Source organism: Mobula hypostoma, chromosome 3 (assembly GCF_963921235.1).
Source record: "Mobula hypostoma chromosome 3, sMobHyp1.1, whole genome shotgun sequence".
Taxonomy (NCBI): domain Eukaryota; kingdom Metazoa; phylum Chordata; class Chondrichthyes; order Myliobatiformes; family Myliobatidae; genus Mobula; species Mobula hypostoma.
The window spans coordinates 101,997,238-102,023,340 of NC_086099.1; the positions used below are offsets into that span (position 1 = coordinate 101,997,238).

The 26,103-nt window shown below is 42.1% G+C and overlaps 1 long non-coding RNA gene across 2 annotated transcripts in view; it reads left to right on the plus strand.

Moving 5' to 3' along the window:
• LOC134343489 (uncharacterized) overlaps positions 1-25,151 on the plus strand; it is a 47,969-nt gene extending 22,818 nt beyond the window's left edge. The window contains exons 3-4 of one of the 2 annotated variants that reach the window (XR_010017242.1): positions 23,368-23,405; positions 24,938-25,151. This is a non-coding gene — a long non-coding RNA (uncharacterized LOC134343489). Of the gene's footprint in view, positions 1-23,367 lie in introns of both variants that reach the window. The other variant, XR_010017241.1, reaches the window with a different exon arrangement.
• Positions 25,152-26,103: the final 952 nt, after the last annotated feature.

The window sequence follows — 26,103 nt, forward strand, 5'->3', positions numbered from 1 at the left end:
AGCAGGTTAGGCTAGAGTAAAAATGTAAAATTCATGTAGTATAGCACATTGATTTACGTTAGTTAAAAAGGAGAGTACCGGAATACAGACCACTGACACATAGAAGGACACTGGGACATGTGTGAGGCCTACAGTAGTAAATGTAGTTCTGTGTAATGGGTCATGGGGTAGACATAGGGTCAAAACCTTCAGTCCGAGATACATATCCCGCATAAGTAGCGGAGTAGCACTTAAGATATCACCTGGCCAGTGATGTCTGTTGCTGACACATGATATAAAGAGGGAGATGCATGTCATGACAAAGACTGTTGCTGTACAGAAAGTATCCCAAAAGACTGACACCTTTATAACCTACTACTATAATTCACCAGTTGAAGACGTGAGTACTCCGGGAAATCTATAATGTCGGGACGACATTCATTTTGGAGGGGAGAGTGTGGGACCCAGAGTAATGTGGAGCATATTAATGGACACTGGGCACCCCCTAATTTTCTTATATTATGTTCATATTATTTTTATTGCTTTGGTTTGTCTTGTCAGTATCCTGTCCTTGTCTCTGTTGCGTAAGCCAGGCTGTCTTTGCTGTTACCCTGCAGTTGGATCTGTCCCTTCCTGTCCCTGTCTCTATTGGGTAAGCCAGGCTGTTTTTGCTGTTACCCTGAGGCTGGACTGTTCCCTTCCCTTTCCCTTCCTTCTGTAGCCCTCGCCTGCTACCTTTGCTTGAAGCCTCGCTTGCTACCTTGCTTGTGTCCACGCCTCCACTAGAAAGAAAAGTAAAGATGTTATTTTAAACTTCTGCACACCTGGAAGTCCTTTTTGTGTCCAAGTGTGCAACACTTACTTCAGTGTTTGGTAAATTGATGGAAAAGATCCAGAGAGGCAGGATTTATGAATGTTTGGAGAGGCACAATATGATTAGGAACAGTCAGCATAGCTTTGTCAAAGGCAGCTCATACCTTACAAGCCTGAATGAATTTTTTGAGGATGTGACTAAACACATTGATGAAGGTAGAGTAGTAGATGTAGTGTATATGGATTTCAACAAGGCATTTGATAAGGTACCCCATGCAAGACTTATTGAGAAAGCAAGGAGGTGCGGGATCCAAGGGGACATTGCTTTGTGGATCCAGAACTGGCTTGCCCACAGAAGGCAAAGAATGGTTGTAGATGGGTCGAATTATGCATGGAGGTCAGTGACCAGTGGTGTGCCTCAGGGATCTGTTCTGGGACCCCTACACTTCGTGATTTTTATAAATGACCTGGATGAGGAAGTGGAGGGATGGGTTAGTAAATTTGCTGATGACACGAAGGTTGGGGGTGTTGTGAATAGTGTGGAGGGCTGTCAGAAGGTACAGCAGGACATCAATAGGATGCAAAACTGGGCTGAGAAGTGGTGGATGAAGTACTACCCAGATAAGTGTGAGGTGGTTCATTTTGGTCAGTCAAATATGATGGCAGAATATAGTATTAATGTAAGATCCTTGGCAGTGTGGAGGATCGGAGGGATCTTGGGGTCCGAGTCCATAGCGTACTCAAAGCTGCTGCGTAGGTTGACTGTGTGGTTAATACGGCATATGGTGCATTTGTCTTCATTAACTGTGGGATTGAGTTCGAGAGCTGAGAGGTAATGTTACAGCTGTACAGGACCCTGGTCAGACCCCACTTGGAGTACTGTGCTCATTTCTGGTCACCTCACTACAGGAAGGATGTGGAAACTATAGAAAGGGTGCAGAGGAGATTTACAAGGATGTTGCCTGGATTGGGGAGCATGCCTTATGAGAATAGGTTGAGTGAACTCAGCCTTTTCTCCTTGGAGCAACGGAGGCTGAGAGGTGACCTAATAGCGGTGTATAATTTGATGAGAGGCATTGATCGTGTGGATAGTCAGAGGATTTTTCCCAGGGCAGAAGTGGATAACACATGAGGACACAGTTTTATGGTGCTTGGAACTAGGTACAGAGAAGATGTCAGAGGTAAGTTTTTTTTTACGCAGAGAGTGGTGAGTGCGTGGAATCGACTGCCAGCTACGGTGGTGGAGGCGGATATGACAGGATCTTTTAAGAGACTCCTGGATAGGTACATGGAGCTTAGAAAAATAAAGGGCTATGAGTAACCCTAGGTAATTTCTAAAATAAGTACATGTTGTCATGTGTGACACCAAGCAGAGCTGCAGCACGGATGATGCTAATGAGAGAGATAACGGAAGACGATGGAGAAACATTCAAAATGCTAATAAGAGAGAAGAGAGAAATTAACGAGCAAGAAACACAATTCCGATGTTGGCGTCTGCGACAGGCCGTTTGCTTTGAACCTGGACTGTTTGAAGTTTGATGGACAGGTGATACCCCAGCAGGGGGATAAAAATAGCAGGTTTGCTAAGGCACGGGACACACGCCACGAGACCCTGGAAAGAGCAGTGTGCCCCACAAGGTGGTGGGAGTTTGGAGGAATCGGTCAGAGGCTCACAGGGTGTAAAGGTACGATCAGTGGGAACCTGGTGTGTGTCCACCCTTGCCTGGGTGCCGGGTTCACCACGGAAGAACAATCGCATCCGGAACGAGGGGTCACAGTCGGTGACCACAGCTGGATCAGAAGGCATCGAAGAGGTTTGCCTGAAACCAACTACATCTCTCACTCTCTCTCTCTCTCTCTCCAACGGTACAACAACAGCGATTACTTCGAACTGCACTAGACTGCACTGAACTCTGCTTCACTTAAGACTGATCATTTTACCCCTAGACTGCAATAGAGCTTGGTTGATTCCTATTACCCTATTTCTGTGTATATGTGTATACTATCATTGCTAATCTGTTACATTTATATCCTTGCAATTAGTGTACTGTATTACTTATTCTTTAATAAAACTTTATTAGTTCCTAGTAATCACAGACTCCAACATGTGTTCCATTTCTGCTGGTTTGGTAACCCAGTTACGGGGTATGTAACAATGCTCAGCACAGCATTGTGAGCCAAAGGGCCTGTACTGTGCTGTAGGTTTTCTATGTCTTTCTATGTCTATGTCTAAGATGCATTAACACAAGAACAAGTTTACATAAATTTGTTAATATCAAATGTGACAAATACACCCACAGTATTAGGAACAAGTTTATGCAATGATAGTGCAGAAGTACTTTGATGAATTATTTGAGGCCAGGGGTTTCCAACCTGGGTCCACATGGTTTATGATAGGGGTTCATGGCATAAAAAAAAAGTTGGGAACCCATGTTCTAGACCAATCGATTGTATACTCTTATCCAAACACACCAAACATCTTTGAGTCCTTGCCTTGGTTATATTTAATGGATTGTAAGAATTCTTGGAGTTCAGCTATAAAAAATCAAATTTTCCAGTACTTCAGCCACTAGACCTATCTCTATTGTTCAACATTGCTCATTTCTCAACGAGGGGTCAGTGGTGGAAATGGTAAGCACCTTCGAGTTCCTGAGCATCAACATCTCATAGGAACTGTGTTGGTCCAATGCCGTCATGCTATCATGACAATGGCTCTACTTCATTTGGAATTTGAGGAGATTTGACACTTGCAAATTTCTACAGCTGTAGGGTGGAGACAATTCTGACTTGTTGCATCCCAGCCTGGAATGACACCTCTAGTGCAAATGTAACTCTCTCACTGGGGCTCGTATACGGACTTGGCTCACTAGCCAACTCTGCTAACAGCCACATGACTCAGTAGTGAGAAGGCCACCTCTCATAAACAATACACATCTAGGGTTGGTATGGTTTGAGGTTCAACCAAACGGGGAGGTTAGAATGTTCCAATTAAGGAACATTGATTGTAGCAAATGCTGTGTAAATACTGCTCCATACAAAGTTATCAGTTACCAGAAAATTAATAGATCGTACTTGGCCATAAAATTATCAAGAAATATATTTACCAAATTTACAGTTACAGATAAATAAAAGGGCCCATTACATCTAAACCAGTCCAATGTTCACATAAACATTGGAGCTCAATTCTGGAGTAATCGGGGGTGTATAGCTTTGCGTACATGCGGAACCCACTGTCTGTGTGAAAGCACCCGGTACAGCCCGAACTTGCCTTGAAGACCAATTTGAATGAATTGGCTCTATCAGGAATATTGGCCTGATATCAGGACCCCGAATCCACTTGTAAATGGAAGTAACATATCTCACTATTGGGATGGACACAACACTCTGTTTCCCTGGTGCATCATATGCCAGCCTATCTGGGGTTTTCTAGACGATAAGACCCCCTTATCTCATCTTCGGCTTCAGCCATTCCTTGTGACTGTTCCTGTCAATGAGGGGATGTCTCCTCTTCATCTATCACTTGTACCTTCTGGCAACTCAAGTCCCCCTGGCCACCTGACTGAACTCAGCTTCATCCCCAATTATATTGCAGCCCAGTTTCCCCCCACTGTCAATTATCATGCCTGACTGTCCACTGGTAGTCCTCCCTGCTATGTCTGAGTCAGGGCTGGGAGATTCAGACATCTCTTCATCAATCCTTGGAGAGTTTCAATAAAGTAAAGCATATCATACTCCCATTTCCTCATCCTCTGAGTCTGTTAATACTCAGTGGTTGGTTCTTCTTCATGTCTTTCCAGTGAGATCACACTGTTGTCAGCTGGTTGCCTTCCTGTCCTCCTTCTTCTGTGCAGAGTTTTCCTACACTCTGGATCAACACGTACTTCCTGCCCTAGGGGTAGAAGCAGATTCCGATGGAGAATTTTGACCAGACCATTTCTATCCTCTGGATTCACCCAGAAAACTGGCAAATTTGGCATCTGACTGTCCACTACCTGAGGCGTAGACTCACAGTCGTCGGCCAACTTATGCTTCCCTTGTAGCCCCAAATTTCTTCTTAAAACTCCGTCTCTAGGTTTCAGTTGAGAGAACCCATCTCCTCTTGTTTCCTTGGTTTTACCTGGAAGCAGAAACTGATGCTAGCTCATAAGCCTTTTGCAGTTCTTTCCTCATGTCAGACATGTACTTGGGATATGTCTTCTGTGGCAGGTCTTCACTGCTGGCTCCAAAACAGAGACCTACAGATAATCTCTCTTTGCATCCGACCATCAAGTAGCATGGCATGTAGCCAGTATTTTCATTCTGTATGCAGTTATAGCAGTGTGACTACATTTGTTCTTTCTGTTGGCACCCAAGGTTCCAAGCATGTCTAGCAAAGTCAACATTTCAGGCTGAGAACCACCCTGAGGGTGATATGGTGTGGTCCTTGAATTCTCAACTCCAAGCACGCTCAGTAATTCATGTATGAGCCGACTCTCAAAACCCCTTCCCTAATCACTGTGTAAACATCTTGGGAGGCCATAAGGAACAAAGTACTTCTCCCATATCACCTTGGCAACTGTGGATGGTCTCTGATCCTTTGTGGGGGAGACTTGAGCATATCTGGTGTAGTGATCCGTGATGACCATGACATTCGCAGGGTTTCTGAAATCAGTCTCTATGGAGAGGAAATTCATACACACTAATTAAAGTTTGTAAATGAAATAATAGAGCAACTCTCATAGGCAGTGTCTTCTCCCGAATACATCGGATGCACGATTTACTGTACTCTTCAACTTCAGGCTTTGTTTGGGCCAATAGAACCAATACCTAGGTCTTGTCAAACTCCAAATGACTTGAATCATCATGAAGTGACTTCAACAAAATACTCCAATGCTGCTCAGGCAAAACCCACTGCGAATACCAAGGCCAGTCTGGAGGAGACATGACCCTGTATAAAACTTTGTTCCTCAGCTCTGGCCTGCCTGAGTGTGGCAAAATGGTTCAGTGCAAAGGATTTAAGGAGTAGGTATTATCTGATACCTGTGAGTAAAGCTGATAAAGAGAAAACAGTGTTCATATGTCCACTTGGATTCTTTCAATCTGAAAGGATGCCTCAGGGCTTATCAGGAGCACCAGCTATTTTTCAAAGTGTCATTGCAGAAGACTGTTGGGGACATGAACCTGCTTGAGGTACTGGTGTACTTGGATGATCTCACAGTGTTTGGGTCCCCCGGAAGAGCACGAGATGAGGCTACTGAAGGTATTAGACCAATTAAAAACCGTTTTTTCATATTATCTCAGCACTGCCTTTCATCCAGTAACTGAGATATCTGCTCAGAACAAGCCTCATATTCTTCTTCCCCATCGGGTGTGGCCTTAACTCCAAAGAACATTCTCAGCCTACGATAATTTTGGTTCTCTGCAGTTACACTTTTACATTTATCAGCCAGTGATGTAATAGCCAAAACCAGCTCAGAACTGAAATCAACAACTGAAGGACTTACTAGACCTCTCACCTCAGACAACTCCTTTCCCTCACTCCACAGAACCAAGAACAACTTGTCCGTAAAGTCTTCACCTTCAGCTACATGCAATTTGTTTTTAACATCTTTACACTCAGCTATATTCACCCCTTCTCTAAAAATATGGAGCCCATGGCCCTGCCTCTCCAGACTTCCTTATCTTATTGGGCAGTACGACTTCAGTCAAGTCACTAACACCACATGCTTACCAGCCGATTGGTCAAAGCGTCGTTCAATCAGCATAACTTTCCCCAATAATTTTTACAGAACACAGCACTCGAAGTAGCAGTTCATTGGGATTTCTAATATCCATCCTATTCAGAACACAGGCATTACTTATGGATATCCTCTTCGAATCGCATCAAACCTTAATCTTAGTGGCATCCATAATAAAGTACCCTAATTATGATACAGCTCACTTTCCACATAAACTAGCTTAAACGCTGGTTTACAAATAAACTGCTTAATCAATCCTCAAACAGCATTCACACAGCATCTGATTCACAGAGGAGCACCCTACAAATGTAACCCTCTTACTGGGGCTTGTATACAGACTTGGCTTGTTAGCTCACTCTGGTGTGATCCCACTTGTACAGCAATAACTTCAACCAAACGTTTCCAGTAACTTGACTAGTCCTGCACATCGGCTTGGAGGAATTTTAGGCCATTCCTCCTTACAAAACTGCTTCAACTCTGAGATGTTGGTGGGCTTCCTTGCAATAACTGCTTGCTTCAGGTCCTTTCAAAACATTTCTCTAGGATTAAGGTCAGGACTTAGACTCGGCCATTCCAAAATGTGAAATTTCTTCTGCATTGAGTAGACCTATTTGTGTGTTTAGGGTCGTTGTCTTGCTGTATGACCCACTTTCTCTTGAGCTTCAGTTCACGGATGGATGCATTTTCCTGTAGAACTTTCTAGTCCAATTCAGAATTCATAGTTCCATCAATGACGGCATGCTGTCCTGGTCCCAAAGCAGCAAAGGCAAGCTCAAACCATGACACTGCCACCACCATGTTTCACAGATGGGGTTCTTGTGCTGGAATGCAGTGCTTTCTTTTCACCAATCATAATGCTTCTCGTTTAAGGCATAAAGTTCTATTTTGGACACATCCATCCTCAGAACATTCTTCCAGTAGCTTTCTGGCTTGTCCATGTGGTCTTTAGCGAATGTTAGACAGGCAGCAATGTTCTTGGAGAGTAGTGGCTTTCTCCTTGCAATCCTGCCATGCACACCATTGTTGCTCAGTGTTTGCCTGGTAGTAGATTCATGAATACTGAATTTAACCAATGCAAGAGAGGCCCGTAGCTCCTTAGATGTTACCCTAGGGTTCCTTGTGACCAATCTGCTCTCGGAGTGATTTTTGTTGGTTGACCAGTCCTTGGAGAGTAACAACAGTGTTGAATTTCCTCCATTTGTACACCATCTGCCTGACTGTGGATTGGTGGGCCCCAAACTCTTTACAAATGGTTTTATATCCTTTTCCATCAACAACTTTTCATTCTGATGTCCTCAGAAATTTCCTTCGTTTGAGGCATGGTACACTTCCAAAAACCTGTGTGGTGAAGATCAGACTTTGATAGTGAGGACCCAAGTTTATGCTCTTTAAATAGGGCAGGGCCTCCCAACTCACACCTGATTGTCATCCCATTGATTGAACCACCTAATTCTAATTTCCCTTTTAAACGAAATGATACTCCCAGAGGTTCACACACTTTTTCCAACAAATATGTGTAATATTGGATCATTTTTTCAATAAATAAATAAACAAGTATAATGTTTTTTGTGTTATTTATTTAATTGGGTACTCGTTATTGTCACGTACCCCGTGACGGGAATAAAGAACCAGCAGAAATAGAAAACAGTTTGGAGTCCAGTATTGCTATTAACTAATAATATTTATTAGTAACTACGCAATATAGTAATATAAATGTAGATACATCAAACAGGTTAGCAATGATTATATATAAGTATATCAGTAAGTGTGGAAATATATGAAAATCAAGCTTCTTCAAGTCTACGACTAAAAAGATACAGTTTTACGATGATAAGTAAAGTTCAGTTCAGTTCAGTTTGTGGTATTGAGTTGAGTAGTGATGGAGAGAGACAGAGGGAGAGATTTGAGTCTTCAGGTGAGCTGACGCTGTTGATCTACTCGTTGTCCTCCGAAACCCTTTAAAAGTCACTGACTGTGACTTCAACAAAGGGGTGATGGAGCTATCACCCAGGCAAGGGTGGACACATGGACAACTCCCCACCAGTCAACCCCTTTCCTTTTCACTGCAAGAGCCACTGATCAATCTGCCTGATCGATCCCCCAAAAACCCACTTTTTCTGTGAGCTCAACAAAGCTCATTCAGTGTCCAAAACATGTGTTTGAGGTCTATCATCTGACGTTCTATTTTATCTTCCCGTGTTGAGCATCAACTGTCACTCAAATAACTCCTCCTTCCTTTCTTTGTGTAAGAAATGTACAAGCAGGCAAATATCCTTGGAGAAAGTATAAACAACCTGTGAGCAGACTTCATCTCTCTCTCTCTCTTTTCAAAACAACATGTTGGTGTTAAATAACTCTCTCTCTCTCTTTTCCAAAGCACAGTTCATAGGGGTAATTCAGGACCCCGTCACATTATCTAGTTTTAGGACTCGTGAAGATCCGATCGCATTTTAGGTCATACTTATGCAGAAATAGAGAAAGTTTTAAAGGGTTCCCCAATTTTCTAGCATCATTGTAGCTTTATGTAGTTGTGGAATCCATGGTCTGCATGAAAGCACCAGCCACAGCCTGAACTTCCCTCGAAGACCATCTTGAACAAAGTGTCTCTCTCACCAGTATTGGTCCTTCTTCCTTGAAGCCATTCATTTGTACAAAGCACTTTTTATAGTGGGAACTCTCCTTCAAATGACATTCTGAGACATCTTCCCTTGTGCCCCGTCCTGCAGCTCTGGCACAAAATTTTCTGAAGGACTACTGTCCTTCAGGAATCGCCTCCCACCCCTTTCCAATGTTTTCCTAGGCAGATAGTTATGACACGTACCAAGGGAGCCCCAATTGGCTGACATTGCATTTCTAAATTGAACAACATGGCTCCTTATGTTTAGCCAAAGCCAAAACACTCTTGCCAATAGGGCACACTGCTTTTACAGAAAACTGCTAAAACAAAAATGCCTCACAGCAAGGCAGTAGAAATCTTACTGAAGGCCTTACACATATGATAGTGAGAGGCTGCAGAGTGTTGCAGACCCAGTCATCGACATCTTGGGCACAACCTTCTCCACCATCGAAGACATCTTCATGAGCCGATGCCTCAAAACGTTGGCAGCCAGCATCAAAAACCCTCACCTTTCAGGATATGCCCTCTTCAAGTTACTACCATTACTAGGAAGGACAGGATCCATAATCAATGTTTTAGAAACAGCTTCTTCCCCTCCTGAGGGGGAAATCACAGAGGTAGTGATTTTTAAACACTACCTCATAATTTGTCTTTTCACTATGTATTTATTTTTGTAATTCATTGTAATTTTTTTGTTATGCACTATACTGCTGCTGCAAAACAGGCAAATTCATGAGATATATATCAGTGATAACAAACCTGATTCCTGGAATGTTGTTTCTCCAATTACTGTACTTCAGTCTTTTCAAACACTTGACTGCTGGGCAGAAGTAATGCATAATTTACATATTTGAAAATTCCATAGAAACAGGCCATAAGATATAAGACATTGGAGCAGAAGTAGGCCACTTAGCCCATTGAGTCTGCTCTGCCATTCTGTAACGGCTGATTTATTATCCCTCTCAACAACATTCTCTTGACTTCTCCCCGTAACCTTTGACGCCCTGACTAATCAAGAAATTATCATTCTCCACTCCAGTGACAGCCTCCACAGCTGACTATGGCAATGAATTCCACAGAGTCACCACCTCTAGCTAAAGAAATTCCTCCTCACCTCTGTTCAAATGGGAGGTCCTTATATTCTGAGGCTGTGTCCTTCAGTTCTAGAATCACCCTCTATAGGAAACATCCTCTTCACATCCATGCTATCCATGCCTTTCAATATTTGGTAAGTTTCAATGAGATCTTCCCTCATTTTTCTAAACTCCAGTAAGTACAAGCCCACAGCCATCAAACACTCCTTATATAGAAACCCTTTCATTCCCAGAATCATTCTCATGAACCTCTTTTTGACCCTCTACAAAGTCAGCACATCTTTTCTTAGATAAGGCACCTAAAAATACTCACAACACTCCATGTGTGGTCTAAACAATGCTGCATAATGTCTCATCATTACGTCCTTGCTCTTATATTCTAGTCCTATTGAAATGAATGTTAACATTGCACTTGCATTCCTTGATAGGGATTCAACCTGCAAGTTAACCTTTAAGGAATCATGCATGAGGACTCTGATTTTTGAAATTTCTTCCCATTTAGAAGATAGTCTATGCTTTTATTCATTCTACCAAAGCTCATAACCATACATCTCCCTGCGCCAAATTTCATCTGCTACTCCTTTGGCCATTTTCCGAATCTGTCTAAGTCCTTCTGCAGACTCACTGCTTCCTCACCAATACCTACCCCTCCATCTATCTTTGTATCATCTGCAATACTGGCCACAAAGTCATCAATTCCATCATCCAAATTCTTGACATGTAATGTGAAAAGAAACTGTCGCAATACCGACCCCTGTGGAAAAGCACTGGTCACCAGCAGCTACCACAAAAGGCCTCCTTGCTTCCTGCCAGTCAGCCAATTCTCTATCCATGTTACTATCTTTCCTGTAATACCATAGGCTCCTACCTCGTTAAATGGCCTCATGTGTGGCATCTTGTCAAAGCCCTTCTGAAAATCCAAGTATACAGTATCAACCGACTTTCCTTTGTCAATCCTGCTTGTTATTTCCTCAATGAATTCAAACGGATTTGTTAGGCATGATTTCCCCTCAAGGAAACCATGCAGACATTGGCCTATTTCATCACGTACCTCCAAGTACCCTGAAACCTCATCCTTCATAATGGACTCCAGCATCAACCCAGCTACTGAAGTCAGGCTAAATGGCCTATAATTTCCTTTCTTTTGCCTCTTTCCCTTCTTAAAGCGTAGAGTGACATCTGCAAATTTCCAGTTGTCTGAAACCATTCTAGAACCTAATGATTCTTTAAAGATCATTACTAATGTCTCCACAATCTCTTCAGTACCCTTTTTCAAAACCCTGAGTGTATTCCATCTGGCCCAAGCGACTTATCTACCTTCAGGCCTTTCAGCTGCCCAAGCACCTTCTCCTTAGTAAAAACAACTACACTCACTTCTTACACACTGACGCTCCTGAATTTCTGGCATACTGCTAGTGTCTTCCACAGTGAAGGCTGACACAAACAAACTTGTAAGTTCATCCACCATTTATTTGTTACCCCATTACTACCTCTCCAGAGGTCTGATATTCACTAACGCCTCTCTTTTACTCTTTGTATATCTGAAAAAAGACTTCTGGTATCCTCTTTTATATTGTTGGTTAGTTTACTTCATATTTCAGCTTTTCTGTCCTGGATTTTTTAGTTGTCTTATGTTGATTTTTAAAAGTTTGCCAATCCACTAACTTCCCACTAATTTTTTTTTATGTTATATGCCCTCTCTTTTGTTTTTATACTGTCTTTGACTTCCCCCTAACAGTCATGGTTGCCTCTTCTTCCCTTTAGAATACCACTGCATCTTTGGGATGTACCTATACTGTGCCTTCCAAATTACCCCCTGAAACTCCAGCCATTCCTGTTCTGATGCCATCCTAGATAGTGTCCTCTTTGAGTCAAGTTTGGCCACCTCCTCCCTCATGCCTCTGTGATTCCCTTTACTCTACGGTAATACTGATGCAACCAGCTTTATCTTCTCCCTCTCAAACCGCAGGGTGAATTCTATCATATGATCACATCCTAAGGATTCCTTCACCTTATACCTAACATTTAATCTAGAATAGCCTTTTCCCTAGTGGGGGTCAATCACAAGCTGTTCTAAAAAGCCATATTTTAGGCATTCCGCAAATTTCCTCTCTTGGGATCCAGCACCAAAATGATTTTCCCAATCTATCTGCATATTTGGATCCCCCATGACTATCGTACTTGCCCTTATTACATGCCTTTTATATCTCTTGTTGTAATATCCCTCATACCGGCCACTGTTTGGAGGCCCGTAATTCTGAATAACTGCTCAGAATTTGTGGAATGCCGTCAGGGTCTTTTTACCCTTGCAAGTTCTTCTCTACCCACAAGGATTCTACATCTTCCGATCCTATGTCACTTCTTTCTAAGGATTTGATCTGATTTTTTACCAACAGTGTCACTTACCCCACTCTGCCAACCTGCTTGTACTTTCGATGCCATGTGTATCCTTGGGTGCTAAGCTCCCAACTATGACCTTCTTTCAACCACAACTCAGTGATGCCCACAATGACATCTATACCTGCTAGTCTCTCACTGCGCTACAATCTCATCTACCTTATTCCGTATACTGCATGCATTCAAGTATAGCACCTTTAATCCTGTATTCCTCACCCTTTTCAAATTTTCCCCCATGTTACACTTTAGGTAATTTCACTGTCTGCAATTTTACCCTATCACCTGCCTGTCCTTCTTCAGAGACTCGGCTTGAAAGCATCGACTTGTATATGAATTCCCCATCTTCTGCCCTATCACTCCAGTTCTCATTCCTCTTCTAAATTAGTTCTAACCCTCCCCAACTGCCCTAACAAACCTGCCCACAAAGATATTTGTCCCCCTTGGGTTTAGGTGTAACTCATCACATCCTTTTTGTACAGGTCATACCTTCTCCTGTAATCCCAATGACCCAGAAATCGGAAATCTTACCTCCTCCACAATATTTTCAGCAACTCATTTATATGTACTATAGTCCTATTGCTGACTAGCTCGTGGTACTGGGAGCAATTCTGAGGTTACCAACGTGGGGGTTTGGCTCTTCAGCCTCTTCCCTAGCCCCCGGTACTCACTGCGAAGGATCGCTTTCCTCTTTCCACCTACATCATTAGTGCCAATGTGCACCACGGACTTTGTTTACTCACCCTCCCCCCCTTGAGAATCATCTGCAGACATCCTGGACCCTGGCACTAGGGAGGCATCACACCAACCACAGCATCTTTTGTCTGTCCACTGAATAAATGAATCTCCTATCACAAATACACCCAGAAAAGGATTGTGATATCTATTCAAATCAAAGATAGATAACTGCAGATTAAATTCATTTCCCAGAGATAATAGTTAAAATCTTCAATCTCTAATTTATTGAAGCTGGATCTTTTTATTTCAAAATCCATTAAACAGGAAATGTTGGACTAGGTTTCAAACTTACCTGTAAGTTATTTGAGATTTTTGAAGGAAAATTTGCATTATAGAATGGAAAAAGTTCGAAATTCAAAATGCCTCCTGTAATTAGCATGGGGATTGCAATATGTTACTAATTCTAGGCTATTGTTTCCAATATAGGCAGTTTGCTACTTTGAGGCTGTCTATCAACAATACAAAGCTAGGGCAAGCTGCCCCGAAGAATGGCTGTACATTCAGCTTTGGAGAATGTACCATGATATCTAGTCATACTCATTGCTAGTTTACATACCTAAAGGTAGTCTGTATCCCCTAAGAGGTGGTGCTTTATAATTGCAGCAGGTTGTGATAATTATTGCACAATTATTTTCTGATCAAGAAAATAATGACAGAATATAGAAGAATACAGACACCAAGCTATATCGTCATTGCAACTAAGTCCTTGGTAGAGGAACAAAAGAGGCAGAGAAAGGTTACACTACACATGCGGTCCAGATCACCCTCCAGACAAACCTTCCAAAGTCATAGTCATAGTCATAGTCATACTTTATTGATCCTGGGGGAAATTGGTTTTCGTTACAGTTGCACCATAAATAATTAAATAGTAATAAAACCGTAAATAGTTAAACAGTAATTTGTAAATTATGCCAGGAAATAAGTCCAGGACCAGCCTATTGGCTCAGGGTGTCTGACCCTCTAAGGGAGGAGTTGTAAAGTTTGATGGCCACAGGCAGGAATGACTTCCTATGACGCTCTGTGTTGCACCTCGGTGGAATGAGTCTCTGGCTGAATGTACTCCTGTGCCCAACCAGTATATTATGTAGTGGATGGGAGACATTGTTCAAGATGGCATGCAACTTGGACAGCAACCCCAAAGGTAGTAGCAAAAAACTGACATAATAGTTATTTCCGAGATTGAAGCCTCAAGTTGCTGGCTGGGGTGATGTTGTGATCTATCTAACTCAGTGAGTGCATCTTCAAGGGCCATAGCTCACCATCTTTAGTACCACGCTCAGGTATTATTTAATTCACCCATACCATCATGAACAATATCTACCAACATCCTCTACCAAATGCACTTTTATGTTACAATCTTGATATTCCCAAAAGTAGAAAAAATGCTTTAAAACTTAGTATTTTGCCTCTTCAAATCAGAATTTAAACTCATAATTTCTGTGAGTTAACACCCCCAAGTTAATTTGATTCCAATTCAAACTGCAAATTTATTTGCTAATTGCATGTTCTATATAAAAGTTTTGCTTTGGTTCTTGTCAGTCAAAAAAAAACACAAAACCCACAGTGATTTTTCCTTCTATACTAAAATGAATGCCATAACTTTAGTTTTAACCTAGTCTTGAAATCAAAAGTGAGGAGATATTAAGAATGCATTGATATAGCTGGTCTAAAATTATGTTTTAATCCTGGAGTCTCATTTAGGTATCACTGAATCATTTGTTGCCCAATGCTGCCATTACTGGTGGACACGATTTTCCTGAGTTTAGGACTTTGGTGACAACCATTGTGCCATCATGAAGCCCGTGAGGAAATGAAGGAAGAGAAATGGATGTGACATATTTCTACATTATAACAGTAACCACATGTCAAATAATAATCATATTGCGATAAATGAGTGTGAGACATCCTTAGGTTATGAAAGGTTTTATTTAAATATATATTTTTACCCTTATCTGCAGCTCAAAGTATCGGTTGATGACAATAATACATGGATTTGTCTGATTTTGAACACACTTATTTTGCCAATGCAGTTGATTGCTCAGTGACTCCTAGCCTCATTTTGTCTCTTAAGAAAGGAACTACAGAATTGTTCCCTGACCTCCTTAGATAATTGAGCTAAAATTCAGCCGATCCATCGTACTTCACAGCCTTCCTTATTCAATGTGTTTCCTTACATAGATGAAATTTGCATGATCCCAACAGCACAGAGAGCATTGTATTCCATGGAGCATTTGATCATTCGTGTCTACACTTATCAATAGAACCTTCAATCCTGTTCCTAACTAGATAGCTTCCCAGCTTAGTTTTTTAAAGGAGACAATTGAGATGACATTAACAGCTTTTGCTGGAAGACTGCTCCTGTCATCCATTACTCATGCTGACAAAAATTTCAGGCCTCACTTGAGGCTTGTTAATTTTGTGCATGCATCTTCAGGTTCAGCATTGACACCGATATCAAATGATCCCTGATTCTCAACATTTTAAAAGACTGCTCTACATCACCATAACAACAGGAATTCTGCAGATGCTGGAAATTCAAGCAACACACATCAAAGTTGCTGGTGAACGCAGCAGGCCAAGCAGCATCTATAGGAAGAGGCGCAGTCGACGTTTCAGGCTGAGACCCTTCGTCAGGACTAACTGAAGGAAGAGTGAGTAAGGGATTTGAAAGCTGGAGGGGGAGGGGGAGATGCAAAATGATAGGAGAAGACAGGAGGGGGAGGGATAGAGCCGAGAGCTGGACAGGTGATAGGCAAAAGGGGATACGAGAGGATCATGGGACAGGAGGTCCGGGAAGAAAGACGGGGGGGGGGTGACCCAGAGGATGGGCAAGAGGTATATTCAGAGGGACAGAGGGAGAAAAAGGAGAGTGAGAGAAAGAATGCGTGCATAAAAATGAGTAACAGATGGGGTACGAGGTGGAGGTGGGGCCTAGCGGAAGTTAGAGAAGTCAATGTTCATGCCATCAGGTTGGAGGCTACCCAGACGGAATATAAGGTGTTGTTTCTCCAACCTGAGTGTGGCTTCATCTTTACAGTAGAGGAGGCCGTGGATAGACATGTCAGAATGGGAATGGGATGTGGAATTAAAATGTGTGGCCACTGGGAGATCCTGCTTTCTCTGGCGGACAGAGCGTAGATGTTCAGCAAAGCGGTCTCCTAGTCTGCGTCGGGTCTCACCAATATATAAAAGGCCACATCGGGAGCACCGGACGCAGTATATCACCCCAGTCGACTCACAGGTGAAGTGATGCCTCACCTGGAAGGACTGTTTGGGGCCCTGAATGGTGGTAAGGGAGGAAGTGTAAGGGCATGTGTAGCACTTGTTCCGCTTACACGGATAAGTGCCAGGAGGGAGATCAGTGGGGAGGGATGGGGGGGACGAATGGACAAGGGAGTTGTGTAGGGAGCGATCCCTGCGGAATGCAGAGAGAGGGGGGGAGGGAAAGATGTGCTTAGTGGTGGGATCCCGTTGGAGGTGGCGGAAGTTACGGAGAATAATACGTAAGCGGAACAAGTGCTACACATGCCCTTACACTTCCTCCCTTACCACCATTCAGAGCCCCAAACAGTCCTTCCAGGTGAGGCATCACTTCACCTGTGAGTCGACTGGGGTGATATACTGCGTCCGGTGCTCCCGATGTGGCCTTTTATATATTGGTGAGACCCGACGCAGACTGGGAGACCGCTTTGCTGAACGTCTACGCTCTGTCCGCCAGAGAAAGCAGGATCTCCCAGTGGCCACACATTTTAATTCCACATCCCATTCCCATTCTGACATGTCTATCCACGGCCTCCTCTACTGTAAAGATGAAGCCACACTCAGGTTGGAGGAACAACACCTTATATTTCGTCTGGGTAGCCTCCAACCTGATGGCATGAACATTGACTTCTCTAACTTCCGCTAGGCCCCACCTCCCCCTCGTACCCCATCTGTTACTCATTTTTATGCACACATTCTTTCTCTCACTCTCCTTTTTCTCCCTCTGTCCCTCTGAATATACCTCTTGCCCATCCTCTGGGTCACCCCCCCCCACCTGTCTTTCTTCCCGGACCTCCTGTCCCATGATCCTCTCGTATCCCCTTTTGCCTATCACCTGTCCAGCTCTCAGCTCTATCCCTCCCCCTCCTGTCTTCTCCTATCATTTTGCATCTCCCCCTCCCCCTCCAGCTTTCAAATCCCTTACTCACTCTTCCTTCAGTTAGTCCTGACGAAGGGTCTCGGCCTGAAATGTCGACTGCGCCTCTACATCACCATGTTGGCTTTTAATCCCTCAGGAAACACATCCAGTTCTGTGAGCTGCTAACACTGACTTCATCCTGGATTCTTTCATAAGAAACCCCTCCAACAAATCCCTAGCAAGATGCCTAGAAGCTGCAGTCTCATTCATAACACATAAATGGCTATTTAACATTTGCAGGTAATTACACAGTTATAAAGGTTAACACAGTGTAAGACTGCTACATCAGTTACACTAACATGGGAAAATGTACAGATGCTGGAAATCCAAAGTAACACACACAAAATGCTGGAGTAACTCAGCCAGCTCGGCAGCATCTATGGAAAGGAGTAAACAGTCGAAGTTTTGGGCTGAGATCTTTCATCAGGACTAGAAAGGAAGGGGAGAAGTCAGGGCAGAGGAAAGATAATCCCGGAGCTGTGGCGGCAACTGGGACAGGGCCACCAAGATCTCCACACATCAGAAAGAGTGGTACATAGAATGCAAAGGGATAAGCAGTCAACTGAATGTGAGTACCCGTGGTCCTTAGTGGATCCAAACCGAGAAGCCTGAAAATGGATCTGGAAGCCATGTGGCACAAGATGGCAGCGAAAACAAGTTCCCAAGAAAGATACATGGCTGTGGTAGTGGGTTTAGGTGAGAACATGATCAACAAGTCAGAGGGCAGCAGAGATTACAGAGGGAGAGCAGTGATAGAAGATTTCACTGAACTCCCGTCAAAGGGAAGATTTAAAGTTCTTCGAGGTAGGCATCCCTTGAAGACACTTTGTAGTGGAGTTGTAAATCACAAACATGAGAAAATCTGCAGATGCTAGAAATCCAGGACGACACACATAAAAATCTGGAGGAACTCAGCAGGTCAGGCAGCATCTATGGAAAAGAGTAGGCAGTTGACTTTGGCTGACTTCTCCCCTTCCTTTCCAGGCCTGATGAAGGGTTTCAGCCTGAAATGTCATCTGTTCACCCTTTTCCATAGATGCAGCCTGGCCTGATGATTTCCTCCAGCATTTTGAGTGTGTTACATCAATTACGCTGTAAACTCTGCATTGTTCTCTGATCAGAGAAAACAGGTGATCATTCATTATCGTTCCAACTGACATCCAAATTATGGTAAGTAATATTAATGTTAATCTCTTCCCTCTCTTGCTTGCTCCATCAACTGAGGGTGACCTCTGTGGATGCTGGCTTTCCACCAGTTTGGGTTATATTGACTCAGGCCCTGCTTGTGACTAGCAAGGTTTGTAGCCCAGCTGGTTCTCTCCTTGGACCTTCATCATAATGAATTGGCAGAGATGGGTGCAGTGTGACACTACCCCTCCCTGTACCAGGCTTGGGACCAGCAGTGGATGGCTAGAATTATTCATCCATGACAGAGCTATGATAAGCAATCTGAATATTAGTAGAATTTCTGTGAGTCATTCTGCGCTTTCTTGGGGAGTTTTCTGGGGTAGTAGTCACATATATTGGGCTTTCATCAGCTAAAATTGCCTAACTGAAGCTGAGGCTTTAAGCCTCAATGTGGAGCTGTTTCTAAAATGCAAGGGCAGTATTAATAGCATATGGGGTAGATATTACATGCTAAGCCTGCTAGCAGAACCCCACACAGTGGGAGCACACATCACGAAATCAGGCACAGTCAACAGAAGGCAGACTGACCTCTACACTTGAATGCACGATGCTCACAACATGCAAGTCTTTGCTCTGACGATGTTAATTCTTAAATCCTGCCACTTATGAATATGCAAATTGAATTGTATTTTAATTCAACAATTTAATTGTTGGTGTAGGAAGATCACGTTCATATCTTTAGATTGAGTAATGCATTACAAGATGTTATTGTTTTCAGTTCTTTCTCCAATTTACGGGAGGATAAGATCGCGGTAGTGCATAACAAAGCAAAATACAGTAACTATCTGGTGGTACAGGTGTACAAGGGATTATATCATTGCTGGCTTGGTGGGCTTCTTGTCTCATTTAATGCACAGCAAGTTTTGCCATGATGATTATGTTTAATTTATTGCATTTATGTGACTTAACTTTTTTGACAAGAAATTAGTATTATTAGAAGCATAAATTGGGAACATTAGCTTAACAAGAACTTTACTTGGCTGACAGAATATAACTACCTAATGTGCCAAAACACTCACCAGTCCATGAACAATTTAATTATTTTTTTTACAATTCAGAAACATTCAATGCAATTAACTCATTTGCAATTTTTATTCTTTCCAACTCTCAATTACTTCCAAACAAGAGATATGAGATTATTCTTCCCATTTGGAAGTTTATTACCTTATTAAGTTGGGAGACAATCTATACCAAAATTATGAGATCCCCAAGGAAATACTTGATGCACACACAATAATATTATATTATTTTATTTTATATTATTTTATATAAGTATTCACTAATTAGCCATTGAATTAGCATTAAGCATTTATGTGCAAACATTACCTGTGAAATTTTAGCTCTGCCTGAAATACAGATCATACTTAGTCCAATAATCTCTATGTGTCAACATCTAACAATGTATTTTCATTAGTAAGATGTAATGGCAGCAATGAAATTCAAGAGCTGTGCCTATTAGATATTAGTTACATGCTCCAACACATTCCATCTAATGTCTAAATGGTATAAGGCTGTGATCAGCAAAGCAAACAAGATTTTGAATCATATTATCAAATTAGTTTTGATTTAAATTTATGACAGTCAAGCTGAAACTGTCCAGTGCAATGGTCCAGCTTTCTCCATGCACAATACAAAGAATTCTCCCAAGTTCAGAAGCTGTACAGAGGGCAGTAACAAGGAACATCCTGGTAAGCCTGAAAATATCAAACATTAAGAACATTCAGGAAGAGGGAGACCAACAAGCAAAATATGGATTACCAAAATTGTAGATTAAAAGTGCTAGACCAAATTCAATATAAAACACACACTCTAAAGAGGAGATCATAATGTCAGTATCCTGGTTGACTGGAATTAAATAGGAAACACTAGAGATTCTGCAGATGCTGGAAATCCTGAGCAACACGCACAAAATGTTGCAAGAGCTCAGGTCAGGCAGCAACTTTGGAACTGAATGAAGTTGACGGTCTGGGGAAAGGAAGGGGTAAGATGCTAGAATAAAAATGTTGGTGGGGGGTGGTGAAGGAGGACTAGCTAGAAGGTGATATGTGAAGCCAGGTGGGTGGGAAAGATAAAGGGCTAGAGAAGAAAGAATCTGATAGGAAAGGAGAATGGACCATGAGAGAAAGGGAAGAAGAACGGGTACCAGGGGGAGGTGATAGGCAGGTGAAGAGAAGAAGTAAGAGACCAGAGTGGGGAGTAGAAGAAGAGGGAAGAGGGAGGGAACAAAACAATTTACTGAAAGGAAGGTTGGAGGCTAGCAAGACAGATATGTGGTATTGCTCCTCTACCCTGAGAATGGCCTTGTTGTGGCAAAAGAGGAGGCCATGGACCAACATATCGGAATGGAAATGGGATAGGAATTAAAAACAATGTCCTGATAAAGGGTCTCAGACCAAAATGTTGATTGTTTATTCTTTTCCATAGATGCTGCCTGGCCTGCTAAGCTTCTCCAGCACTTTGTGTCACAACCATGGATTTAGCAGTTCAGTTGTTACGGCAATTGCACTTGTGAATTTGCACATGTCACCTAATTATTATTTAATCGTGAAAGTGCTTAACTCAATACTTGTCATCATAGTGCTTGTCGAGACTTGGACAGAGCACAGCAATGCTTCGCTGCCTGTTTGCTTTCGGCCTTCTCTGAGAAATTGGACTTTTAAGTCAACTGACTGAAGACCAGCGGTATTCGCTTAATGTTTAGATGTTCTTTTCAGCCGCAGTGTAGGCTTCATTTCCCATTTGAGAGTTTTAGTTAGCGGCCCTATTTGGCCGAGCATTTATTGTTTATATTCCCTTGAACATTGTTCACATTAAAATTTGTGTACTGTTGACCTGCTTCAGTGTCTTTCACTCCGTACTTAGGCCAGGTCCGAACCTGGTAACACTTTGTGTGCTTTGCTAGGAATTAAAAGTTGGCCACTTGGAAATTCTGTTTTTGGTGGATGGAGCAGAGGTGCTCCCAATTTACGTTGGGTCTCACCAGTTAGAGAATGCCGCATCGGGAGCACCAGGCGAAGTGTTACCTCACCAGGAAGGACTGTTTAGGGCCCTGAATGGAGGTTAGGGAGGAGAAGATTGGTAGGTGTAGTATTTCTGACACTTGCAGGGATATGTGCCAGGAAAGAGAATAGTGAGGAGGGATGAATGAAGAAGAGATGGTGGAAGTTGCGGAGAATGATGTGTTGGATAGGAGGCTCATGGGATGGTAGGTGAGGACAAGAGGGACTCTATCCCTGTTAAAGCTGTGGGAAGGAGGGGCTGAGTGCAGATGTCTGGGAAATGGAGTAGATGCTGGTGATGGCAGTATCAATGGTGGAGGAAGGGAACCCCTGTTCTTTGAAGAAGGAAGACTCATCTGATGTCCTGGAAGGGAAATCCTCACCCTGGGAACTGATGCGGCAGAGATGAAGGAACCGGGAAAAGGGAATTGCATTTTTACAGGAGACAGGGTGGGAAGAGGTATAGTCAAGATAGCTGTGGGAATTGATAGGTTAACAAAAGATGTCAGTAGACAGTTTACCTCCAGAGCTGGAGACAGAGATATCGAGAGAGGAGAGAGAGGTGTCAGAAGTGGAGCGAGTGAATTTAAGAGCAGCGTGGAAGTTGAAAGCAAAGTTGATGAAATTGATGAGCTCAGCATGGATGTATGAAGCAGCACCAATGCAGTTGCTGATGTAGCACAGGAAGAGATGGGAAGCATTAAAATGAAGGCTTGGAACATGGACTGTTCCACGTAGCCAAAGAAAAGGCAGGCCATAACTGGGCTCCATGTGGGTGTCTATTCATGGCTACCCCTTGAGTTTGAACTACATAACCAATGAAATGGCAGGCCATAGCTGGGGCCCATGCAGGTGCCTGTGGTTATCCCTTGAGTTTAGAAGTACTTTCAGGGTGGATCGCTCCTTCTGGTATTTTCCCCTCCCCATTCCCTCTTCTCCTACTCCACTATGGCCTCATCTGCTTATCACCTGCACCTGGTGCCCCTCTTTCTTCCCTTTCTCCTATAGCCCACTTACCTCTCCTATCACCTCCTCCCTGCCACCCCCAACCCCTCATTTTTGTTCTGGCATCTTCCCCTTTCCTTTCCAGTCCTGAGGAGGGGCTTCAGCCCTCAGCAGCAACTTTTATTCATTTCCATAGATGCTGCCTGGCCTGCTGATTTCCTCCAGCATTTTTTGAGTGTTGGTTTGGAATCAAATGGGCTTGTGAGTGTTTTTCATTTGATCCTATTTTAAGTTTATTCAATGGCCTAAAGCCATAGCACCCCTCTATTAATATATTTTTTTTATCACAAATCTTCCTCCGTGGTGGTTATCAGAGTTTTAGCAAAAGCCAGGAAAATTGCTTGATGTTTGTCTTTAGTTGTAAAGTTATTTCACTATATTGCTCCCCCGCCTGCTGTTATTATTATGCTCTGGATTGTTATGAATTTGTTCTAATGATAAAACAGAAGTTTTGATACATCTCAAACTGTAAGTTTTAAAATTTTTCATATATTTTCTTACAGAGAAAATTAATGCACCATGTGTCAACTTTATGAAATATGTCTCAGCATTTTCTTCTAAATACCACTACCATGCATTTGTAAAATCTATCTATTATAGAAGCATAACTAAAACTGTTATTTTTGCTGTTTTCTTTTCTCAGACATGACTACTAGCAAAATTCTACAACTTATTTTAAAGGTTAATTGGATCATTTGAGCCTAGTTGTTCTCATTAACTGGCTTGTTCACTGTTGTTACCACTGGATAGCCTTCAAATCATGTTTGCATTATTGTTATTCCATGTAAGGGGAAACTGTATACATTTATATAAAATATTTAGCAATCCTTCAAAGAAAATGGTGCATAAACTGTGAGGGAGATAGAATAGTAAAGGAAGGTGGAGGAATCGGTCCTCTCATTTTAACCCAATGTGTTGGCATAAAATGAAGCCCATTTGTAAGGATCAACACCACCAAAACTCAAGGACACCTGAAAATATCTGAGAATAGAAGCTGGTTATTTTCAGGCATTGCTGGCAATATATAAGAGCAGCGTTAGATAGATCTTCAATCTCATGCATAAAATATATGAAACAATGAAGTCTGCACTTTAGACTTCAGTCAAATCACAGCTTCAAGTACATATACTACCAATCACATGTTTAGCATTAATGGTATATGATCTGGATCGTGGTCTCTTTTTCTGCAGATGCTGTCTGCTTTGCTGTGTGTTTGCAGCATTTTAAATTTTTATTTCAGATTTCCTGCATCTGCAATATTTTGAAATGCCACCAATTAACAACCAAAAATTCATATATAGATTGTATTACTGAATCTATAAATTTTATTCATTTTGCCCAGTATTTTTCTGAGAGAGTCAGATTGTCACTGTTTACATCCATGATATGCGATGTGACCTCGAGATTAGCTTTGGGTTACATATCACTGCCATTACTGTGTAGAGATTTAAGCCTCTGTAACACCGCTGAACTATGCTCCTGCTTCAGTCATTCATCGCTGAATCTTTCGTCCCTGTCTTTGCTACCTCTAGACCTCATGATTTCAATAGACTCCTGTGTGCCCCCCACCCCATATTGTGCTACACAAACTTGTGGCCAGCCAAAACTTTGCTTCTTTTGCCCTCACACACTCCAAATCAAGTTCACCTATCATCTCCATCACAGATTGGCACTCATTTAAACGATGTCTCAATTTAAAAATTATTAGTCTGTTTTCAAATCTCTGTCTATTTCCATAATATCCTCAAGGCCAAGAAATCACATTGATAGCTGCCTTTCTCTACATCTAGTCCCTTAATCTTCCTTAAACGTAATCACTCTGCCACTGGCAGCCGAGGTTTGAAATGACAAGCCCTTAGTTTCAGAATTTCATTCCGACCCCTAGCAGCTTCCTACATAGCTTTTATCAGAGGAGATGTTACAATTTTAATCAAGCTCTCAATCATCAGCCTAATTTTCCCTGATGTAGTTTGGTGTCAAATTTTATGTTATAACAATCCTTAAAGTACTTTGGATATGTTGTCACAATAATCATGCTCAAAAAGTTGTTATTGCATCATGGACATCTAAGTAATTAATCAAATGCATGAATGGTTAAACCAGTATATGTCTATTTTATATTATATTTTATATTTCATTTTATATGGTTGCTATGTAAACATCTTTGAAATGACATACAGTTACCCAGTTCCTGAAATATTTTTTTAACAAAGCCATCAACATCTTTCTCATAAACATGAGAAAATCTGCAGATGCTGGAAATCCAGAACAACACACACAGAATGCTGGAGGAACTCAGCAGGTCAGGCAGCAGCTAAGGAAAAGAATAAACAATCGATCTTTCAGGCCGAGAACCTTCTTCAGGAACATCGATCTCAGATGACCAAGGTCACCCAAAGCCTCGGAATAAGTTAAATAAAACGTTAAACTGGATTGATATTCCTGTTATTTGTTAATTTAGAGTGGGCAGTGGGTTTTACAGAGAACAAATTTCACCACTCTGAACAGCAGGCAAGGGTCTATTTTCATGTCTTCTTTTCTGGGCAGCTTCCAGTTGTTCCTTAATTTTTCCACCTAGTCCAAGATTTTATTCTCACATCCTTTATTGGAATTGACGAATCTGTAAAGATTATTAACCTAGGAATTGGATTGCATCATATTGTTTTCACAGTGCTTTGTGATCCAATGTTGACTTTTCACAGAGTAACAAGTTAGTGATCATTTCTGGGTGAAATCATGCCAACCATGAAATTGGATCAGCTGCCTTCCACCATGATCCACTTTGGGTGCCTGATGTTTTCCTGGCTTATATCTATTGAAGTCAAATATCAGGTAGTGCAAGTTTCATTTCATAATGCCATAAGCTGTAGTTTGAAGCTCCACATATTAATTATTATGGAATGGCCTTATGGAAATTAGAAACACAGTGGCTGTGTTGTTGCTCTGTTTAGTGGAACATTCTGCTGGCATCAGGGCATTTCAGAAAGCAGCTCCAAAACTCACTGTAAATTGCTCACACACACTCCAAATTGTGCTTTTTGGTACAATGTAGAGGAAATAATGAAAAAGTGATGTGTTTGTCCCACTGGTAATGCAAGCGTTGGGCTTGTTGTGGTAGGTGACTCTCCAGGAAACCAAACCTTGGGGAGGAGGCAGAGATATGCATGATTGGAAAGGCACTGTCATATGCAGCCTTCCCATCTCCCGCTCAGCAGTATGTGTGTGCTGCTGATGTCTACCATAAGAATAATGCTTTAAGGGGTCAATAACCTTTTCTGATTGTGACATGTGAAGCCGTGTTAAAATAATACTGTTCCCATTAAAATCCATGAGGTTACAGCTCAGTGTAGCTTCTGAGGAGGAAACCAAATGAGCAGAG